We start from the raw sequence: 22,970 nt of genomic DNA, 5'->3' as shown, positions 1-22,970 counted from the left end.
ATCCTTCTGTTCAGTTGCAAGAAATATAGGGAGTAGCGGATAGGAAAACTAGGACAGAAAGTGAATTGGACAATTTTACTCCCAGATTGTGGAGCTGGAGTAATTCTGTGAGAAGACTAAGTTTATGAGCCAACATTATAATGTGTACTGAGGGTAAAAGGTGGCAACTACCTTAGAAATGGAAGAAAAAGATGTTACATGTTCAAAATAATGAATTGTGGTACTTCAGAATAATAACTAGGGCTTTGGTATAGAAGGAAACTGGGTCATTTAATGGAAAATTTTAAATGCCTGTTGAAAGAAAGAGACTTGAATAAATGACAGCAGCAAAAAGAAAAGGAACAAAGGTGCTTGAACATGAGAATTCATAAGATTCACACAGTTTGTTAAAATTAAGATTTTTTTAGAATTTCTGATTTAGAGAATCAGAACAAGCTTGCCTTAAAATGGCATTTTAATTAATATACTAAGTGATTCTGATAAAGGCTGTCTCAGATCTTAGTGTAGGAAATACCTAGAGGGTTGTTCAGCTAAGATGGCATGGGCTTTAATGAGTCAATGTAGTTTGAAAAGAAGACTGAAAGGAATAATGGTCTAAAAATGGAATGAAGACAGTAGCTCATTTATCATAATTTGAGATAGTGAGGATAGAAATATCTTCTCATGAGGAAGTTCTGAATGAAATGGCTTCATTTGGGAAGAGTCTAATTTCAATGAATGCCAAGCAGTGTAGAAAATTTAAGGTAAGTAATTTGAGATTATGAGCTTATTAATTATGCAGATGGTGCCTTGGAAAGTTTGAGGAGAGAAAGAGGCAGGTGTGGAGATGAGGAGGAGATGCCATTGTGGGAATGGAATATAAATATAAATAACTCAGACCTGTTTATAATTTTGGAGGTGACTGTTTATAATTTTGGAATGATAGGAGGCACTGTGGTCTTACCTTATGTACATGTTTGTCAACATTCATTTCATTTGAATCATGAGTATTATGGAATATAAACCAACACACAAACACTTTTTTACATATTGATGAAAAAAATCAGAAAAGTTATCTTTCTTCATAGACATTTTAGATAATGACAAATATTTCCTGAGATGAGTGGCTAAATCAGAATCCCTTACAATGTAAATTGAAATACCATTCCAAAAATCAGATGCTCTAAATCAGAAATTTTAGAGAATCTTAACAAATACATTATTATCTCTTATAAATTCTCAACATATGACATAAGACCATAATGATTTCTTAGGTCCTTAGGGATAATTATTTTATGGCTTCAGATAGTTTCTTAGAAATTTCTATAATGGGTAACAGAAAGCAAAGGAATATAGCATCATTTTCTAGCTCATGTGTTGTATATGGTTAGTTCTGATTATTAATTGGCTTTAATCCACCTGAGGTGCTTAACACAGATGATATATTGCCATAGGGAAGAACATTTGTGCTTTTATGACATTTAATGAGAAAGACTGTGGTCAGCAGCAATTAAGTCTCAAATTCTGTCCTGGGTACCTAACACCACTAGTCCCCAAATTCATCATGGATGTCATGTGCATGTGTGAGTGTGTGTGTTTGCATGTCTGATTTTCTTTTGTATGTAACCATATAAATGTCAATATATGTGAAAGAAGTATCATTTTAAAATGTGACTGTTATGAAAACTATAATACTGTTTTTCACATGGACAATATGTAAATCAGTAAGAGCAGGATGTAAAACAAGCCAATGAGAGAAATAACAGGGAAAAATCACTACTTATGAGAGATACATTTAAAAGCCCATGTAATTCATAGACTTTCAATAATTGGGTTTAAATTTGTCTTTAAGATTTCTTTATTCCTTACCAAGGTGCTAAACACCTCAGTAATCATATACATATTCCACTTATATATTCAGTGCACAGATATATTTTCCATGGGCCTTCGTCCTGTATTTGTTATCTTACACTTCAAAGTGAAATTCGATTGTCAAAAACTATTAAAATCTCCCTTTTATTTCTGATCTTTATAAAATTAGCCATGCCTTCCTTAATGAATTTTATTATTTGATCAGTGTGTTACCTGGGTAATTTATCAGAATTACAGCATGTTTATAGTCACTAGCATTTGAAGATAAGGACATCTTGTTCACCATTGTGTAGTCAGTGGCCAAATATCTTTACTTACTGTAAGTAAACTATAAAATTCTTAAGGAATAGAAGGTGACATCATTGAAGAGAAATTATGAGTGAGGAATTTGCATTTCCTAGGGAAATGGGAAATTTGGATCAGGGAAGAAGATACAAATTTAAGCTTGTTTCCAAGTCCTAAAATAATTTTACCTTAATAGTTCTTTATGTCATGTTCAGTGTGTTTGAAATGCAGGCTTTTGGTAAATGATGGTGCCAATTGAGTTAGAGCAGAAATAATTTGCCTGTCTTAAGCCTTATCCTGTGTTAAGATTAGAGGCTTAACTTTTAATATAATGACTAAGAGATATGATAGTCCTTGAGAACCCTTGGGTTTTTTTTTTGTTATTGTTGTTTTGTAATATTTATTTTTTAGTTTTTTTAGATGGACACAATGTCTTTATTTTATTTTTATATGGTGCCGAGAATCAAACCCAGTGCCTCACACATGCTAGGCGAGCACACTACCACTTGAACCACATCCCCAGCCCTGAGAACCCTTGTTTTTTCAATGTTTTATCTGATATATAAGTATGTGTAAATTCTTGGATATTAAGTGTAGCAAGCATCAGTATTGATGAATGTATGTTACCATAGAACATTTCAAAATTTTTCATTATGCTTCGTCCCGGTCTCATAAAATACTTTGATATTTATATTATCATAAACTAGTGTTTTCTCCTATTACAGAATAAAATCATACATTATGTTTATTTTCTGCTTGGTTTTACACTTATATAATATTTTTGTGATTCATTCTTTTTGTAAAAAAACTATATATATATATATATATATATATATACTTTTTAAAAATTTATAATATGTAAGGGAAAGTATGTGTGAAAGAGTTCAGAGCTTTTATGCTCTTTCAGGACATACCACCTTCCAAGAACCTCTACATGTTCTGCTCTTTAAAAGCCCCTGAGATTTACCAAATAGATATGTATATCAAATTATTATTTGTGTTGCCAAATAATATAGTAATATATAAATATGGCAAATATATTTATGTACTACTGAATATATTATTAACATATTATAAATATATTTAGGTACTACTGAAAATAGGCATAAGTTATTTTGCCTATTGATATACATCTATGTTTGTGTTAGCTATTACTGTGAAAAATACCTAACAAAATTAACTTAAAAGGAGAAATTTATTTTGGCTCATGGTTCATAGTCAGTTGTTTCCATCATATAAGACTGAGTTTTGGACTGTGAAAGGCAAAATATCATGGTGAGAAGTACATGGTGAGCAAAGCTGCTCACTTCATGGTGGCCAGAAAGCAAAAAAGAGAGAGAAAATGTTTAGAAACAAAATGTACCCTTCATGGGAATAGCCCCAATGACTGATTTCCTCTAACTAGGCCCTGCCTCCTAAAACTTTCACCACCTCCCAGTAACCCGTTAAGCTATGCATCCATGCATGAGGTTAGAATCACCAAGGTTCAGTCATTTCCCAAAGGCCCCACTTGTGACCACTGCTGCACTGGAGACCAAGTCTTCAGCATAGGAGTATTGGGTTTGCTTAAGATCCAAACCATAGCAATGTTGTTTTGTGATTTCACTGTTGTTATGTTTTCTGAATGGGAGTGTTCTTTTATGCCTTCTCTTGATCCCACAAGTCAGGGGCTAACAGCCTCCTGTTTGCCTAAAACAATACCCTAAAATGTTCAAGTTTGTGTGCCTTCTTCTAATGCCACAGAGGGTCTGCTGCATGGGAGAGCATTTGCACTCAACTGCTATGGGGATGCACTCAGGGAGCTAGGCTGGGTTTGTGGAAGGGTAAGTATTATGTAGTTTTTGGTGTCACGAGGAGCCCATTGAGGAGAGATCATTCACAGGTAAGAAGTCGCAAGTACCTAATGGATGAAATTCCTGATGTAGTTCATGGAGTTGTAAGTAGCATGTAAGTAGCTACCTCCTTCCCTTCTCCATGACTCTTCTAACTACTTGGTTTTGCCTATCACCTCAGTATTCTTAGTGGTGCAAGAAAGATGTGACCCTCCAGAGTAGCATTCCACATTGCTGGGTAGAATGTTCCCAATTTTCCTCATGAAAGAAATTACCTCTAATAGGATTTTGTTACCATGAGATTTGTCAAGTTTGGGAGTGGGTAAAGTGAAATAATTCTTCTCACTTTCTTAAGCTCCATTGGTATGTTATAACTTTTTGCTGGGCTCTGAGATTCTTAAAAAGGTATTTTTGTCCATAGGTTGTTTTCAAAATTGATGCTTTTGTGTGTGTGTGTGTGTGTGTGTGTGTGTGTGTGTGTTTTGTTGACATTCTGGTGATGTCACTCCTTCAACGTCTTTTTAAATGCTACCATTAAGGTTTTTTTTTCATTGGTAAGTGGGGAAATAATCTTTGAGAATATTCTCTTGAGGCAGCCCTTTTTGGTTCTATAAGACTTCCATCGCCCTTTAGGGGCCTGCATCCACATCCTCCCAATGTTATTCAAGACAAACCCAAAACTTCTGTCATGCTTGGTATTTGAATCTCTGGTTACCACATAGTCAAGGAGCATTTTCCATTCTCAAAAGCCTCCTAAGATTCTCATCAGTTATGTCAAAGCTTAATCCTCCATGAAAAACTTCCACAACTGTTCAAACTCTTTATGAAATGACTTAGACACAAAAACAGCAAGAAAAGCAACTTCCCTGAAGCATCCATGGGCAGAAAGAAGTAAGCTAACAAAGATATATAATATTGCTTTTTCTGGTTTAGATATTATAATATCTAAACTGCAGAACTGGGGTTGTAGCTCAGTAGTAGAGCACTTGCCACGCAAATGTGAGGCACTGGGTTTGATCCTCAGCACTACATAAAGATAAATAAATAAATAAAGAAAAATAAAGATATTGTGTCCATCTGAAACTAAAAAATATAAAATATAAAACTACAATGAATATTTTTGTAGGCAAATATTTTTATTTCTCTGGGTTAAATATCTTACAAGTGAAATTGTTGGATCATGAGCTATATCTATAATTTAACTGCTTTGGAAACTGCAAAAAAATATATAGATATATTGGTTTCCCTGGGTGGCTGTGCATTTTTGTGTTTGTACCAGCAATATAAACAAGATTGGATCATTCCATATCCTCTCCAAAATTTTATATTGTCATACTTCCTCATTTTAATCATTCTGATGTCTGTGTTGCCATCTCTTTGTGGTTTTACCATTGCATTTACCCAAGGACTAATTGTGTCAAGAATTGTTCAATGTCCTTATTGAAAATAAAGCGAAGAACCAGAAGACGGGCAATGGAGAAATGAAAGACGGAGACCAGGCAGAGATACCCATGAGAGTTTACTTGCCAGAGCTGACAAATAAAGATCATCTGTCCATAGGCAGAGAGAGAGGCAAAACAGGCTTGTGGTTTGGGACTTCTATGGGGCAGGCTCAGGGATTAGAGACAGCAGGTCCTAATGTGGGTGATTAAGGGTTGGGCTGGTATGAAGGGATGGTGAGCTTTTCTCAGAAATGCCATTGGGTGGGAAAGCAAAATTTCTCTTAAAATGGTGGCTGTCAGTTAAGATGGTCATCCAGATACTAAACAAGGACCTTATACTTATCTGTCATTTGCATATTTTCTTTTGTGAGGTAGCTGTTTGCTCATTTTCTATTTTAAAAATTGGATTCTTTATTTTTTTTATTTTTGAGTTGAGGGAGTTCTTTTTATATTCTGAATGTAAACCTTTGGACACATATAGGTAGTATGAATATTTTCTCACATTCTGTAGCTTGCCTTTTTACTTTCTCGATGATATTTGATAAGAAGTTTTAAATTATGGCAAAATCCAATATTTTTTCAAAATTTTTCTTAAATTTTAATTTGTTATATATGACAAAATAATGCATTACAATTCATATTACAGATATACAGCACAATTTTTCATATCTCTGATTGTACACAAATAGAGTCACATCCTTCGTGTCTTCATACATGTACTTAAGGTAATGATGACCATCACATTTTTCCCCCATACCCCGTCGTTTTCCTTCCCTCCCCTTTTCCCCTTTGCCCTATCTAGAGTTCATTTAATCCTTCCATGCCACCCTGCCCCTGCAGCATATTATGAACCAGCATCTGGTTTGTTGGGATTGGCTAATTTCACTTAGCATTATATTCTCCAGCTCCATCCATTTACCTGCAAGTGTCATGATATTATTCTCTTTGAATGCTGTATAATATTCCATTGTGTATATATACCTCATTTTCTTTATCCATTCATCTACAGAAGGGCATCTAGGTTGGTTTCAATTGTGAATTGTGCTGCTATAAACATTAATATTATTTTATATTTAAAATTTGTTATAAAGGACATATCTTAGGAGCATCCAGATAGAAGAGATGTATAGGGCCCGATATTTGAGGGGAGCTTGTCATGGACCTTCCATTTCTTCTCTGAGTACTTTATCTTTTCAGCACAAAGTTGCATTCACCAACCAGGAAGTTCATTAAATTCCTTGTTCAATCATTATTTTAGAGCCTTACCTTGAGCCCGCATCCCTTTCCTGGATGTCAATAGCTAGAATTAAAAATTATAATCATTTGTATTTCTGGTTACCACATCCTTGCTTAAGCTACCTGGGAAGTCAACATTTCCATAAATTCAAGTGTGGTCAAAAGAGATTCCTTATGAATAACAAAAGACAGTCCTATCATTCAGCAAATTCCTAGAACTTTGTAAACTCTCTCCTAGGACCTGGGTATAAAGACCAGATATGTGCCATTGTAGACCACAAGATATGCCCTTGTCTTTTATAATAAAAGGTCAAAACAATTAAAAAATACTGGTACATATGTTTTAATTGTGGTTGCTTATAATTCTTGCTACTTAGGAGGCAAGTGTAGGGGTATTGCAATTTTGAGATCAGCCAGGGCAACTTAGTGAGACCCTATCTCAAAATATTTGTTTTAATGGGTCTGGGGTATAGCTTCAGGACAAAGTGCTTGCTTAACATACTCAAGGCCTGGGTTCAAACCAAGTACCTCAAAAAAGAACAAAAAGAAGTTACTGGTGCATTACTAGAGTTCCCATTGAGTCATTACTAGTCTGTTCACACCCATCATCCTGTTGTATAAAAATATCTCCCAGATGAGACCACTCAAGGTTACAGGTATTCATTTGAAGATGTTATCAATGCAGGAATGGTCTCAGCGACCTCTGGTTTGAGCATTTCAAGCATCTGATAAAATTGAGCTAGGAGACAATATCATCTCTTGCTTTGAGATTTCTTCTAAGCATTAAGATAATATTGTATTTCCCTCACCATGTAGCCCCGTTGTTATACTCTCAACTACTGTCCCTCCTTTTCTTCATTTATACCAAAGTTCTCCACTTTTGGAGGGAATATTTAGCCACTGTGCTGCTTCAGACTGTAGATAGTAACACTAGTCCCCCAAGTGCTTTCCCCTCACATTTAGATAGGGTAAGGTTACAGAGGCACAGAGCTGTTCTGTGACTACTAGCCCACATTTCCTCATAACCTCAATTGTGCCAGATAGGGTAAAAGCACACTCTGCCCAATGAGATCAATCAGAATTAAAATACAAAAGTTTAAAAATTTAGTTACAGGTTCTAGTTTGTGAAACATTCTCTTTCTGATACATATAATAACAGTCCTGCAAATACTCTATCCTTTAGGAAGAAGAAAAAGTGATCCAAGGAAGAAAAGAAAGGGACAAAAATATTACCACATACAATATCCCACTCCCTTGATAAGAATCATCATACTGTTATTACAGGAAAGCAGGGAGCTGAAACTCCAAATCTTGATTCTTATATTCCAACAAAATATAATTTTAAGTCAGACACCAAAATCATGCAAAAGAACTTTATTATAAGTAAAAGTAAAGTAAAAGCAAAGTGAAACTTAAGCAGAGAGCACTTTCACTGAAAAACCAGCCTCTACCTCAGAGCAAAACCTGTCCAAGGAAGGAGATGACCTTTGTCCTTGGAAAGACCCACAGAGAACTCCTAGGCACATACCTACCCTGCTGAGTTGTTTATCTACAAACAACAAAAGAGAACTTCTGTGCCAGGTGTCCCTGACTCAGTCAAGCTAGGTGGAGACCCATAGCAACCCGCTATCAGCCATCAATCAGCATGAGACAGAGAAATACCTGGGATGCCAGATGACCCTCCCAGGAGTTTATGGTGGTTGATAATGAGTTGGAAAACCTTGTAGTTCAGCAAGAACACTCCTCTTGTGTTGGGGTTTAAGTGTGCAGTTTAGCTCCCTCAGCCTGACACTTTGCAAGAAGCTGTGGCTGTGATTTAGGTCAGCTGAAGGCATGCCTCGCTAGGAGGAGGAAAAGTTCTCTTCCCCTTATCACAAGACACAAGCTTCTGCATGGTTTGGCCTAGAGGAAGAAGCTTCCTGCATACTGGACCTGGGAACAGTACATTAGGGATTAGATAATGTCTACAAAGAACTTTGGGAGGGTACTTATCAAATGAACAGGAACAATCTGAATTTAGCTCTGTGTACCCGCTGAGACATGATATTTGGGCAATGTAGATGAAATATTACTGAAGAATTGCTTGCTTTGTTAGAAGAAGAATATAAAAGGAACTTGCAAATAAACCTCAGCATGCAGTTGCAATTGCTGCCTTGGCTCTGCATCCCCTGTGTCCGGTGATTTCGTAACCCTTACCCAGGGACCCGAACGCACTAGACATTCACACTCTTGGCTTAAACCAATCAGTTCAAATGAATCCCCCTTTTGTACTAACCAATCACCCCTACCCAACTTTTTCCCACCAGTGAATGTGCTAGTCATGTTTTAGAGTTGTTTTATGATTTTCCTGCGAGGTGTGATGAGTTGCTAAGAGATGCTATGATGTATGTGAAGTCCCTGCCTTCCCCCAAAGAGTGTATAAAACTGCTGCAAATCCTGGGCTCGGGGCCTCTCAGAGTCACCAGTTACTGTGTGCATGCAGAGGATGGAGCTAGCTTGCAATAAATACCTCTTTGATGCTTACATGGGTCTTGGTCTCTGGTGGTCTTTTTGGGGTCTCGAATTTGAGCATAACATCATGAGAGAAAGTGGGCTGTCTCAGAGCATATGACAAAGGAAACAATGCTGTCTTCAAATTTATTACTGTTCGATGGAGAAGGACCACCTTCTGTACTCCTTACCAATTAGGTGCTCAACTCCTCCTTCACATAGGGTGGTGGAGGTTTTGGCCTTAATTGGTCCTCTCCAGAACTATCATGGTGGCCATTCTATTTAGGGAGGTTTCATCTACAAGTCAATCCCATGTTCATGTGCGCTCTGGGGTCTATAGCTGGTTAGAAGTTACCTTAATATGCCTGCACTACTAAAGGAATTTTTTTCCCAAACAACTGTAGATGCTTACAGCCATAATTCCTAGCTGTATACCAACATCAATTGGGCTGTCAAGAGTTAGGCCCATTAATGCTTTCCTCTTGATGTGATTTGCAACTAGCTCCCTTGCTTCTTCCTATTTTCTCACAAAATAATCACTATCCTTTGCTTTCTCATCTACTTTGGAAGTAGTTTAAAGAAGACTGTCAAGTAATTTAAAGAATACTTGGGACCCCTTGCCTGAATTTCAATCAATTGCTAGCTACTATCTAATACCATTATCATTATTCTTCCCTCTTCCTCCAAATTTACAAAATAAAAAAAAAAATTGAGTCAGCCTTTCATGCTTAGGAAACAAATGTTTCAAATTGTCCTTTTCCAATTCTCTACCAAACTATTATTCTAAGTAAGTTAACTCTATGCCCACTGATGTATATTATGAGCTATTATGTTTCTTGGTCTGAAGAAATGACAGTTACAGTTATAGTCTATTATAATTGGTATAATATTTTGTTGTTGTGTTTCTGACCTTTCCTAGCATTCTAAGTATTTACATCTACTATCAGGTAAGCAAAGCTCAGTGTAGATTGTTTATTCCTCTCAAGATCCATTTGTAGCCCTCCAGAGATACCAGCATCAGTCTGATTAAGTATTCATATTTAGAGTCTTCCCCTTTGGAAATCTGCCAAATAATTATCTGTAGTCTCTTTTCTTGGCAAATAGAGCAGCTTTTATCTGTCATTTGTACTTTGCAGGGTGCCAGAGAAATCTGTCTTAATTCAGCCCATCTCTACATTGTTGTAGTTTCTCAATGTGCATGCAATCCATGAACCCTGATGGCTACCTATAGGGAGTATACAGAGATAGCCACTCCTTGATTCCATTAACCTTCTGATTCTAGAAAACTGATTCTTTCTGAAGGGCATCAATATGTCTTACTTTATCCTCAAATTCTCATGGCTATTTCCATAGAAACAGACCCCATATAGATATCTCTTTAAAAGGCTGGCTTTCCATTGTCCTTTTGTCTAACCATATAGCCAAGCTTTGGACACTAAGAGTCAGGAAAAATCCAAATATAGGGGCATTTACCATTGTTCAATTCTTCTATCACTTTTAGAAAAATAGCATGCAATTCACCCCCATTGAGACAATTTATTCTTACTTTCTTTAGTGTCTTTCACTGATCTTAATGTTTTGTCTTGAAACTGCCATGCTAACTGCTTTGAACAACCAATCAGTAATTTGTTTGTCAATCATAAGCTGTTTTTAGGGTGCTGTATAAGTAGAAATAGGTACTGGTAACACCTCAGGTGGTTCTAAAATCAGTCATAGAGAAAAAGAAGTTCCCAGCCCACAGATATAGTATAAGCCTCCTTGCAATCTCCTGATAGTGTGCTTCTATATGCATCATTCCAATGTTATTACAGAATTGTTCCAGACATTGCCTTTTCCACTAGGGAGTTTGTCCAACATCACCCAACACATCATGAGTTCTTCAGGTTTTAAGATTGTCCTTCACTAGTAAGTAAATTAATGCCTAATAACAAGTTTGTAAATTCTCTCTCAGATGTAAATTCTCTTCTCCAGTATCCCAATAGCTTGGTAATCAGAGATCCTAAAGGTACTACCTCTTGTGCCAGCACAATATCTCCTTTAGGGAATGCCTTTGAATTTAATTGTTGGAGTTCAAACTCAACAAAATCTGGGTACATTCAAGCATTAACTTCTGACCTAGCATTCTTTTGGAATTTCATTTTGCTGATCTATTCACAATAACTTAGGGATTACATATTTTGTTTTTTGCTCATTAGTTTGCATTTCCTTATGCATCTAGCCTACCTACTCACTGGGTCCATCTCTAAATTCCATTGATAACTTTTATCTAGAGTAACAAATTACAGCCCAGCTGCTTTTCCATACCATGAATGTTCATGTGGCCACTCAGGAGTCAAGGGTTACTTTCTCCTTACACTTTCCTTGCTTCCCTTCCCAAACTGTATGTTTTTGTGAGCCATGGATGCTCTAGCAAAATCTAAATTCTGATAAAACAAATTTTCTATCTCATGTTCTTTCAACACTAAATACATAGGGTTTTCTCTGCATCAACAACAAATTATCCAATTCTCCAGATACCAGCTGGGTATACTACATTTGAATTCATTTCTGACATTATCTATCTGGAGTTAGCATCACATACAACAAGACTCAGTTTCACAAGACTGACCTTTCTTTAGATGACAACTGAAAGTCTAGGCCTCTCATACTTCTGCTTGATGGGCTCTGTGTTGAGAAATGCTATGCCCTTCTCCTTTGGTTCAGTAATGAATACCCCATGTGATGTAAACTCGGCATTCCTAGAACTCTAATTTTTTTTTCACTTTAGAAAAAGAAGACTTTAGACAGATACTGACTTCTCTGCCAGGTTATTCATCTTCATCCTTAACACACACAACTTAACTTACAATTTGGCAGGGACATGTCTGCAATGGGTAGGGCAAGGAAGAGGAAGCAGGCAGTTGAGTGATTGCATCATTATGGAAAATGTTGGTGGATGTTGGTTTTCCAGTTAGTGTAGACAGAGCAGTAAACTTTCTGTGGATCCAGGATGCAAGTGTTAATTTAATAATTGTATTATAGGAGTATGCATATATCATATAGATTATGTTTTGTGACAAACAAGAAAATAGTCATTGTTCAATGCTTTCTCATCAGCTTCAAGATAATATGTCATTCATTCAAAATATATTAATATATGCAAAACCTGTGGTTGGGAGTAATGACTTAGAGATGCTAAGGGGCTATTTTATCTAAAAGCTGGAAATTTGAAGAGACTATTATTAACTGAAGTTAGAGAAGTTGTTGTGTTTTTGTGGATCGAAGTGATGTATTTGGATTTCACTACAAGAGCAATGGGCAAACATCCTAGCAGTTTAAGCAAGAAAAACCATCTGTCTCTGCCCCTAGGATTCTACTCTATGTCTGAATCCCTCTTTCCCCACTTATCTCTATCTTTACACATGTGCCCTTCATCTGTCTCTGTGTTTCTTCTCTCTTTATTATATACCCCTCTGTTAGTTTTCATTGCTGTTATTGTGGCAATATCTCTGTCTCCCTCTGATTTTAGCCTAATGCTAAACCTTCCTATCACTTTGAGGAAATAAAGAAAGATAGAAGCATAAATCTGAAGAATTATCTTTTGTCACTTTCTTTACATTGGGTCCTGCTTTCACCCTTCTGTCTCTGCATATCAATAAGCATATATTCCAGTCTCAGAAAGTAAGAGAACAAAGTGGGCAGAATTGTGAGCCCCTTAACATATTCTCCTCAAACATGCTCAGCCTTTCCAAAGAGATTGAGCATCAGAGTTCATATGATATCTCATCAAAATGATCAAGTTTACAAAACAAGAAGTGTTCCTCATGATTTGGTATCCACATCTATATTGAGGAAGAGCTCAGCTAAGCTGCAGTATTCCAATTCCTACCACTGTTAGAATAGTTCTACACAACATTCAGCACTATGGTTATCATTGTGAACATCAAAGTCCTAGAGTGACTATTACTATTTTAGGGAGGTTTCAATGTATTTATTGGTTTTTAATACTTTGAAATTGATACCATATGTTCAGTATATGTAGTATCACAGATTCCTTCAGTTGCACAAAACATAAATCACTCCTGGCCATTTTAAGAAAAATAAATTGGCAAACCTCACACAATAGGACCTACACTGCAGTGAAAAGAATCAGTGTGGCCATCTTAGTCTGGAAATAATGGAGAATCTTTCAGACATTCCTATCTGTTGAAGATTCAAAACTTTGTAAATACTGATGTGTCCAACTTGGATCACATGGTTGGCCCAACATCAATATCCTGATTGAGTGCTCACCAGAACTAGATGGGATGGGAGAGAGCCATTCTAATAAAATAATCTTAGGTAGAGGAAGACAAGATATGGCAGCTCCTCCCATCCTAACTCATGGTCAACTGAGTATTTGATTTGTTATAGTCTTCTATGCCCTTACTCTACCAGGAGATAGAAAGTTTTCATAATGAGAAACATAAAGAACAAGGTTAGGACCATTTATAGCATGACTATAAACCCTTGATATTTGAAGACTTTTCAAATTTCCCTAAATTCTTTAGGAGTTGTAACATTTTGAAATTCAATATGTTAAGGATAATAAAAATTAAAGTCTTCACTCTGCTACCTGAGCTCTGACCAAACACAAGAAGGGATAGGTTGCTAAGGAAAGAACTTTATTAGACCTTTTGAAAATAGTATGCCCTCTGTGTTCAGAAGAAATGCTTACCTTAAGAGAATATTGACCATTAAGGAGGGTAGGCATGTGAACTCTGTAAAATTACAAAAACAAATCAAATAGAAATTCTATTTCCCCTTTGCTTTCCCCTCCTTCCTTCCCTTCCTTCCTCCCTCCCTCCCTTCCTTTCTTCCTTCTTCCTTCCTATCTTTTTTTATCCATCTTTCTTTTTTAGCTTTTTCCTCCTCCATTCATTAACCTTGAACAGCTAACACATTTCAAGGCTTTGAAAATGATACTATTCCAATGGTTATTGGCATAAAAGAGCCATGAAAACTTGGAGCTAGCCCCAATTATGATTGTAGGTTAAAGTAGAAAACTGTACCTTAGCCAAAACCACAAGGGTATGTACTCAACTTCCTCTTTCCTATAAAATCTTTGATTCTGACTTTACCTCAGTAGTATAAATCCTGATGTTCATCAGCAGAATAAAACCTTTAACTTTTATTCATATGAGTTGTATCATTTTTTGACCATCTTTAACTCTCAATGTTCCCCAAATAGCACAGGTATAAGTACAACAATTTTCTCTTTCTTTGGGGTTGCTAGGATGGACAGAGTTCCTGATGTGACCGGGCAGAACAAATAGAAATAGGTAGAAAGGAGACCAACAGGGAAGGAGATGGGGACTATAACTTTAAACCCCAAAACTCCATGAATGCCCTCCCTTCACACTTAGGCCTGAATTCTTAAAAAGTTCTGATAAATTCTAAGAATACTATAAATCTGGTTAATTGGTGCCTGTACTTAGTTTACAGAAAATATTTTTAGATTGATTTTAAAAAACTTAGAAATAGTGTTAGAGATCCATAATATAGATACAGTTTAAATTCCATATACATGGCATTTAAACTGTATGTATATATGATTATATATAATCAAGCTGAAGAGTCTGAGAACCAGATCAACATGGCCCACTCTGCTCAACAATTAATTAAAGGAATCAGACTCATTAGGCTAATACCACCTCTAATATTTCTCTTGTTCACATTTAAAGGTTTCCTTTAAAAGAAGCCCAAAACACATCTCACTATAATGCTCCCAAACTCCTTCTCCTTTTGAATATATCTTGCTCTATTGTTTGCTGTCCTGGATAAACCTGCTTAGTCTCCTAAATAAGTTTATACTAGTCCCTCTCTTGATACTCACTGAAATTTCTTTTTGTGGCATAATCAAAAACTTCTCAGAGGCCAGACACAGTGGATCACTTTTGTAATCCCAGCAGCTTGGGAGGCTGAGGCAAATTTAAAGCAAGCCTCAGCAACTTAAGACCCTAAGCAATGTAGCAAGACCCTGTCTCTAAATAAAATATAAAAAGGGTTGGGACTGTGGCTCAGTGGTTGAGTGCCCCTGAATTCAATTCCCAGTACAAAAAAAAAAAAAAAAAAAAAAAGAACAATCCTATCATGGCTGAGTTGAGACTCCCTTCTCTTTTCTAGGAACTTCAACTGGTGTTTTTTGTTGTTGTTTGTTTGCTTGTGCATTTGAGGGGAGTTTTATTTATATTTTTTTGTTTTGATTTTTTTTTTATCAAAAGCAGCTTTGTACATTTCTACCATATGTGTGCTATGATATGAAAATGCAGTTGATGGCTAATATAATTATAAGGAATCAATTACTAGAAGATAAATTCAAGTAATCCAATGTCAAATAGTTAAAGCCAAAAAAACTTTAAAGCCATACCAAATGAATGAAAAGGAACTTTCCAGAGCAATAACGTGCACTTCGGATGAAAATATCCATTGTTGGAAAACCCTAAAATTGCTTTCACATGAAGTTAAGGATTAAGCAAATTCAATAAACAGAAATAATATTTGAACATTTGAAATAACCTCTAAATGATGAGAGAAACCAGAACAAATTTCACCAAGCAAATGTGATGAATTTTGTTGCTGTACTTGGAGAAGATAGAACAGGTGCAGATGCATTAGAGTACGTATAATGAATAAATCAGAATATGAGGGCTCAGTTGTAGAGTCCTTTCCTTGAATGCATAGGCCCTGGGTTCAATCCCTATCATCACAAAAAAGAAGAAGAAAAAGAAGGAGGAGGAGGAGGAGGAGGCGGAGGAGGAGGAGGAGGAGGAGGAGGAGGAGGAGGAGGAGGAGGAGGAGGAGAAGAAAAAAAACAGCATATGAATAATGCTTTGAAAAAACTTCAGGAGAGAACATAAAATGGTCCAAATTATCTAAGGAAAATAAGATAATATGCTCAATCATTAAAATCTTTCATAATAAATCAAGCATCTTTGCAATCAGATAGTGCACAGAAAGAAAGTTATTCTCAATGACTTCAGGACTAATGCATATCAAGAAAACAAAATAAAACCTCAAAAGATTCTTTGTATGTTTACTGTCTTTACCTCTCCCAAGTATAATATCAATATTTTTATCCTTGCTTAGGCTCTGCTTTTGAAAGAATATGAACTAAGAAACTCTCTCAGGTTTTATTTCAAAAAATGAGAAAGACATACTTTTGTGTGTGTGTGTGTGTGTATTTTCCTCTATTATCATGAGGCTCTAATTATTCAAAAACTTTTCTCTCTTTTTTCTTCTCCCTGAAGTATATCCACCAACTTTTGACCTCCTAGTTGATAGACTGCTCCCAAAATAATAATTTGCATATGTAATAGCTCTGACTGATGACTTTAGTTTTGGATTCTGTGGTTCTATATTCTGAATCTCAGGAACCAAATTCTATAAAATAGCAAACCCAGAATCAGTTGTTTATACATGGAATACATTTTTTAGTTTATAAAGAAATAATTTTATCATACTAAAGCATAAACAGAACAAATATTGTTATTTTATAAGTGGTCTAATATGGTTGGATCATATGGCACAAGGATTTTTATGATAGAGAAACCATCATTGTTTTCAATAGTAGGAGGATTTGCCAAGAGAAGGAAATTTGGAGAAATTTTACCAGTGAAGCCTAAGAAGTATGGAACTAGGCAGAGGAGGCTGAAGGTAATGGTGAAGAATTTACGAAGTATATCCTGGTCTTTTGGCACCATCTACTGTTGAGTCTAAGTAAAAACAGAGAATGAAGAAAAAACATTCAGAAAATAATGGAGTGTGAGTGTTTTCCTGGTTGCATCTTGGGGTTTCTCAACAGAACAAAATGGTCCATGTAGTTAGGAAAACCCTAGCTCATATCATATTAGAGCCAACTCTCTAGATGTCAAATCCTAACCTAACCTTAGAAATAGCCACTTTGCTTTTCATCTTCTCTCACTCAAGTTCTTCCAACTTGTATCATTCCTACACTACTAGTCCCAGATACTGGATTACCAAGCATCTCCAAACACCCAACCCAGAGATAAGCTCTGTGGCTACAGAGGCCCCCATATCCCTCAAACTCATTACGTCCATTTCATGTGTGGCATGTCTGTTCATCATGCCTGTCTCTTCATCATACCTTTCTGTTCATTTTATTTAACTTTTTCCTGTTGCTAAGATTGCAGTGCAAATCGACTATTGAACTTTATGTCTCTGTGGATTTTCCTCTTCTAGACACTTCATATGAACTGAATTAATTGTGTGGTGTGGGCTTTTATGCCTGGATTTTTTTAAAAGTTTATTTTTTTGTTGTTATAACTAGTTATACATGACAGTAGAATGCATTTTGACGTCATACACACGAAGTATAACTTCTTATATTCTGGTTATACATGATGTAGAGTTACATCAGTTGTGTAGTCATATATGCACATAGGGTAATAATGTCTAATTCATTCTATTATCATCCCTATCCCCATAACCCTTCCCCTCCCTTTACTCCCCTCTGTCTAATCCAAAATACTTCTATTCTTCCCTAGAACTTCCCCCCTCGACCATTGTGAATTAGCAATCAAATATCATGGAAAAACATTCAACCTTTGGGTCCTTAGGATGGGTTTATGTTGCTTAGCATGATATGCTCCAGTTCCACTCATTTACCAGCAAATTTCATTCTTCTTTAAGACTAAGTAATATTTCATTGTGTATATATACCACAATTCTTTTATCCATTCGTCTGTTAAAGGGCACCTAGGTTGATTCCATAGTTTAGCTATTGTGAATTGAGGTGTTTATAAACATCTATGTGGCTGTGTCACTGGAGGTATGCTGATTTTAAGTACTTTAGGTATATACTGAGGAGTGGGATAGCTGGATCAAATGGTGGTTCCATTCCAAGTTTTCTGAGGAATATCCATATTGCTTTCATCATGGTTGCACACCAATTTGCAGTCCCATGAGCAAAGTTTGAATAAAACTTTTTCCTACATTTTCATCAACATTTATTGGTGTTTGTATTCTTGATAGTTATTTGCCATTCTGATTGGAGTGAGATGGAATCTCAGTGTAGTTTTGATTTGCGTTTCCCAAATTTCTAGAAATGTTGAACATTTTTATATACATGTTAATTGATTGTATTTCTTCTTCTTTGAAGTGTCTTTTCAATTCCTAAACCCATTTATTGTTTGGATATTTTTTTGTGGTTTTTTTTTGATGTTATGTTTTTTGAGTTCTTTATATATCCTGGAGATTAATGCTCTATCTGAGGTGCAGGTGGCAAATATTTTCTCCCATTCTGTAGTCTCTTTCTCTATTGGTTCCTTTGCTGAGAAGCATTTTAGTTTGATTCTATCTCATTTACTGATTCTTGATTTTACTTTTTCTGCTTTAGGAGTCTTGTTAAGAAAGTCAGTTCCTAAGCCAACATGGAAAAGACTTGGGCCTGCTGTTTCTTCTATTAGGTGCAGGTTTCCTATTCTGGTGCCCACATCTTTGATCCACTTTAAGTTGATTTTTGTGCAGGGTAAGAAATAGGGGTTTAATTTCATTTTGCTACATATGGATTTCCAGTTTCCCCAGCACCATTTGTTGAAGAGACCATCTTTTCTCCAATGCATGTTTTTGTCACCTTTGTCTAGCATGAGATAACTATATTTATGTGAGTTTGTCTTCGTGTCTTCTATTCTGTACCATTAGTCTCTGTATCTGTTTGGTGCCAATACCATGCCATTTTTGTTACTATGTATGCCTGGGTTTTTGATATATAATAAAACTTCCAAGTTCATTCATGCTATAGCAAGTATCAATTTTTCATTCTTTTCCTTACCGAATAATGTTCTTCAAAACAAAGAAAGTTTAATACCTGCCACTTAACAAACATAATTCTTCTAATGCTGCTCATAAACTAAGATTCTTTGAACTGAAATCTGTCTATGGGTATCTTTTTCTTGGCCTGTTCATTTTTTTTTTTCAATGTGTCATGATACTTAAAGTCAGGGAAATTGGCAAAGATACAGATTTCTGTTTTTTTCCTGGAAAGTCAGAAATTCATGTAATTCTAGTCTATTTAGCAGACTAGATTAGTCTAGATATTCTATAAAAGTCCTCTTTCTTTTCAAATTGGGAAACAGGATTTTCCAAGAAGGGGGTTCTACGTTTGGGATCTCTTATTTAGAGAAACAAAGGAAAACAGTAAAGGAAACAATTAAAAGTCTGAAGAGAAAACTTACAAAATGAGAGAAAATCTTTCCAGCTACTTTTATGACTGGGAATTAACATCCAAAGTACATAAAGAACTAAAAAAAAAAAAAAAACCCACCTAAATAAATAAATAAATAAATGATAAATAAACAAACTAATAAATAAATAATTCAGTCAATAATAAATGATCAAATAATCTAAACAGACTTTCTCAAAAGAAAAAAATAAAAATATATGAAAAAATGTTCAATATCCTTAGCAATCATGGAAAAACATATTTAAACCATACCAGGATTTTGTTTGACTCTAGTTAGAATGTCCATCACAAAAAATACAAGGAACAATTAATGATGGTGAGGATGTGGGAAAAAAGTACATTCATACATTGTTAGTGGTACAACCACTTTGTAAATAAACATGGAGATTCCTCTAAAGACTAAGAATGAAACTGCCATATGTATTAGCTATCCCTCTTTTAGTACTTATCCAAAACACCTAAAATTGGTATAATGTAGTGGTACATACATACTAATGTTTATATCAGTTCAATTAACAATAGGCAAGTTATGGATTCAGCTCAGGTGCCCATCAACAGATGAGTAAATAAAGAAAATGTGGTACACATATACATATTAGTTTTATTCAGTTGTAAATAAGAATTAAATTATGTCATTTGTTGGTAAATGGATAAACTGGAGGACATCATGCTAAGTGACATAAATCAGGTTCTTAAATTGAAGGGTCAAATGTTTTCTCTCATACATAGAAACTAGACCAAAAGAAGGGACAAAGTGGGGAACCCATGAAAATAAAAGGGACAGTGGAACAGAGGAAAGGGATTTAGTGGGAGAGAGGAGGGATAGGCAAAGAGAGGAATGGTGAAATGAAATAGACAAAACTATGCTATGAAAATATATGAATTTTGAATATATGAACAGTTGACTTCAGTTAATATTTGAAAAGTTCATTTCACTTTTATGTATATCTATAAAGCACTAATTTTTTTTAAAAAAACTATAAGTGAATAGAAGGAAGACCCACACAGTAGAAAAAGGGGAATGGGGGGTGGGGGTGAGAAAGTGAGGAAAAGGAAAGGTATTGGGAACTAAAGTAGAGCAAATTCTATTCCATGTTGTTTGTATGATTATGTCAAAATGAACGCAATATTATGTATAAACTATAACGGGCTAATACAGATTGTGTATGTATTACTGTAATGCACTAATAAAAATACAAAAAGAGAAAAGTGAACATGATATATACACAGATATATTTATATGTAGGTAGATGTATCTGTGTGCGTGTATATATAGATAAAACAATGAAGATTTACTCAACCACAATGAGGAACAAAATTGTCACTTTCTAGTAAATGTATTAATAATATAAAAAGAAAGAAAATGTAATATAAATATATAAAGAAAGGAAATGTAATATAAATGTAATATAAATATATAAATATAGCATGTATCATATAAATATATCTATTGATATTTATGTGATGTATATGATATGTATCTATATCAATATACACACACAATAATTTTTTACTCAGCCACCAAGAAGAAATAAATTCATTTCCTAGTAAATAAATGGAACTGGGGAACACCAGTCTAAGTGAAATAAGCCAGACTCAGAAAATCAAGGATTAAATATTTTCTCTCACTAGAGAGAGGGAGAAAGAGCAAGAGAAATTTAAAAATGGGAAGAAATCTCAAAAAAAATAGAAAAGAGACTAATAGAGGAATCAAGAGAGAGGGAGGCTAGGAGGGGATAGGAAAGAAATACTGGGGAATTAAATTTATTACTATACTATGTCCATGTACAAATACACCACAGTAGATTCCAGATCTATATAATTACAATGCATAGATTAAAGTAATGAAAATAGAAGGATATCAGTAGAGTATAGTAAGTTGATCAGGGAGAGGGAGAAGAGGAGGAAAAGGGAAGGTACTGGGGAATGGTATTGATCAAATTATGTTGTATACATGTAAAAATATTGCATAATGAATACCAGTATCATTTATAATTATAGTGCACCATAAAAATAAATTTTAAAATACACAGAAAATATAGATATGCTTTTAAAAAACTAGAAAATATAATTAATATGATTCTTGGAAATTACTCATTTTAGTTTCAAAACCTTGTCTTAAATAAAAAAAAACAGTAGAGTCTCTCCTAAATTAACAAATACTCTTTGTGCTTTAAATTTTAGTTTGTGTAAACTTTAATAGTAGTTACATATTATTAAATTTACTTTCCCCTTAATGTTTTTCTCATAAAAAATTCATTTTTTCTTATTTCAAAAATAAGATCTTTAAGATAAAATATTAGCTTTCTTATCTCAAATGTTTTGTACTTTTTCATTAAATCATAACGTTTTTCTCATAAATTGCTAAGAAAATTATTCAAAGGATCAAAATGTATCTTTATTACATTTACCTCCACTTTCCAAGTGAAAGTTAGCACACAACTTATCCTTTATTTCATTGGATATTTGGTTTATTTGCCTGATAGGTTTTATATTCTAATATTTTTTAAAAAGAAAAATGGAAGTGTATGTTGAAAATGTTGAATCAGATTATATTTCTGTCTATTGCTCTTCAGTTTTGGGGTAGTCTATCCCTACTTTCAAAGAAATGATGAACTCTTGTGTTTGCCCTTGCTCTCTCTCTAGATGACTGGGGAAAATTCTGAAAAATTCTGAATAAAAGACTCATGTTTAAAGTTGAGAGAAAAAGCAAGAGAGCTTTTCATTTAAGCTGTTATTTACAGGAGGGAAGGGTATGACCCAAGGGATCTCATTATAAAGTTGAATAGAACTACTGGTGTTTATGATCTTAACTTCTTCCTATCCCAAGGGATTCTTTCACTTTGGATTTTAACTTCTCCCAATCCTATTTGAAGCTATTAAAAAGTTTCAAATGAATTTAATAGTAGCTCATAGGGCAAAATTACCTTCAGAGATTTTTCTCCTTGGGGAGGAAGATAATTAAATAATTGTTCACAGTAAAGCTTTTCTCTGTCTTCCTTTTATTTCCAGGTACCAGGAAATCATCAATGTAGCATTGAAAGGACTGGAACCAGCACCTAATACCCCTTTCTCTGGCAGGTGGTCAACTATTTAAGTTGGTTAAACCATCCTCTGGGAAAGACTTGAGGGAAGAATACAGAATGTGATTTTTGCTACATGTCATGGTCCTTTCTTGAAGGGATTACTCCCCCACCCCCCCGCACCAGCCTTCAATCAAAGAATATGGTTCTGGGAACTGGGTGAAGCTGGAAACTGATTTAGACAACCTGCATCCCTACTGTTGAGTCCCATTATGTTTCTGCCCCTAGACCTAGAGTTTTTGTGCTAGTATGTTTCAACTAGCATCTTAGTCTTAATACATTGGGCTGCTATAAAAAAATATGAGCTGGATAACTTATAAACAGCAGATATTTATTTCTCACAATTCTAGAGGCTAAGAAATTCAACATCTAGATACCGGTAGATTCGGTGTTTGATGGGGGGGCCCCTTTCTGATTCATAGATGGTGTCTTATCACTATGTAGAAGGAACAAAGCATCTCTCTGGGGCCTCTTTTAAAAAGTTGCCATCCAACAAATCAGGGTTCACAATACTATCCCCTCCTATTCT

The sequence above is a fragment of the Ictidomys tridecemlineatus genome, chromosome 8 (assembly GCF_052094955.1).
Source record: "Ictidomys tridecemlineatus isolate mIctTri1 chromosome 8, mIctTri1.hap1, whole genome shotgun sequence".
NCBI classification, from domain to species: Eukaryota; Metazoa; Chordata; class Mammalia; order Rodentia; family Sciuridae; genus Ictidomys; species Ictidomys tridecemlineatus.
The sequence above is the reverse complement of the archived record's forward strand: the minus strand, read 5'-3'. Positions refer to the sequence as shown.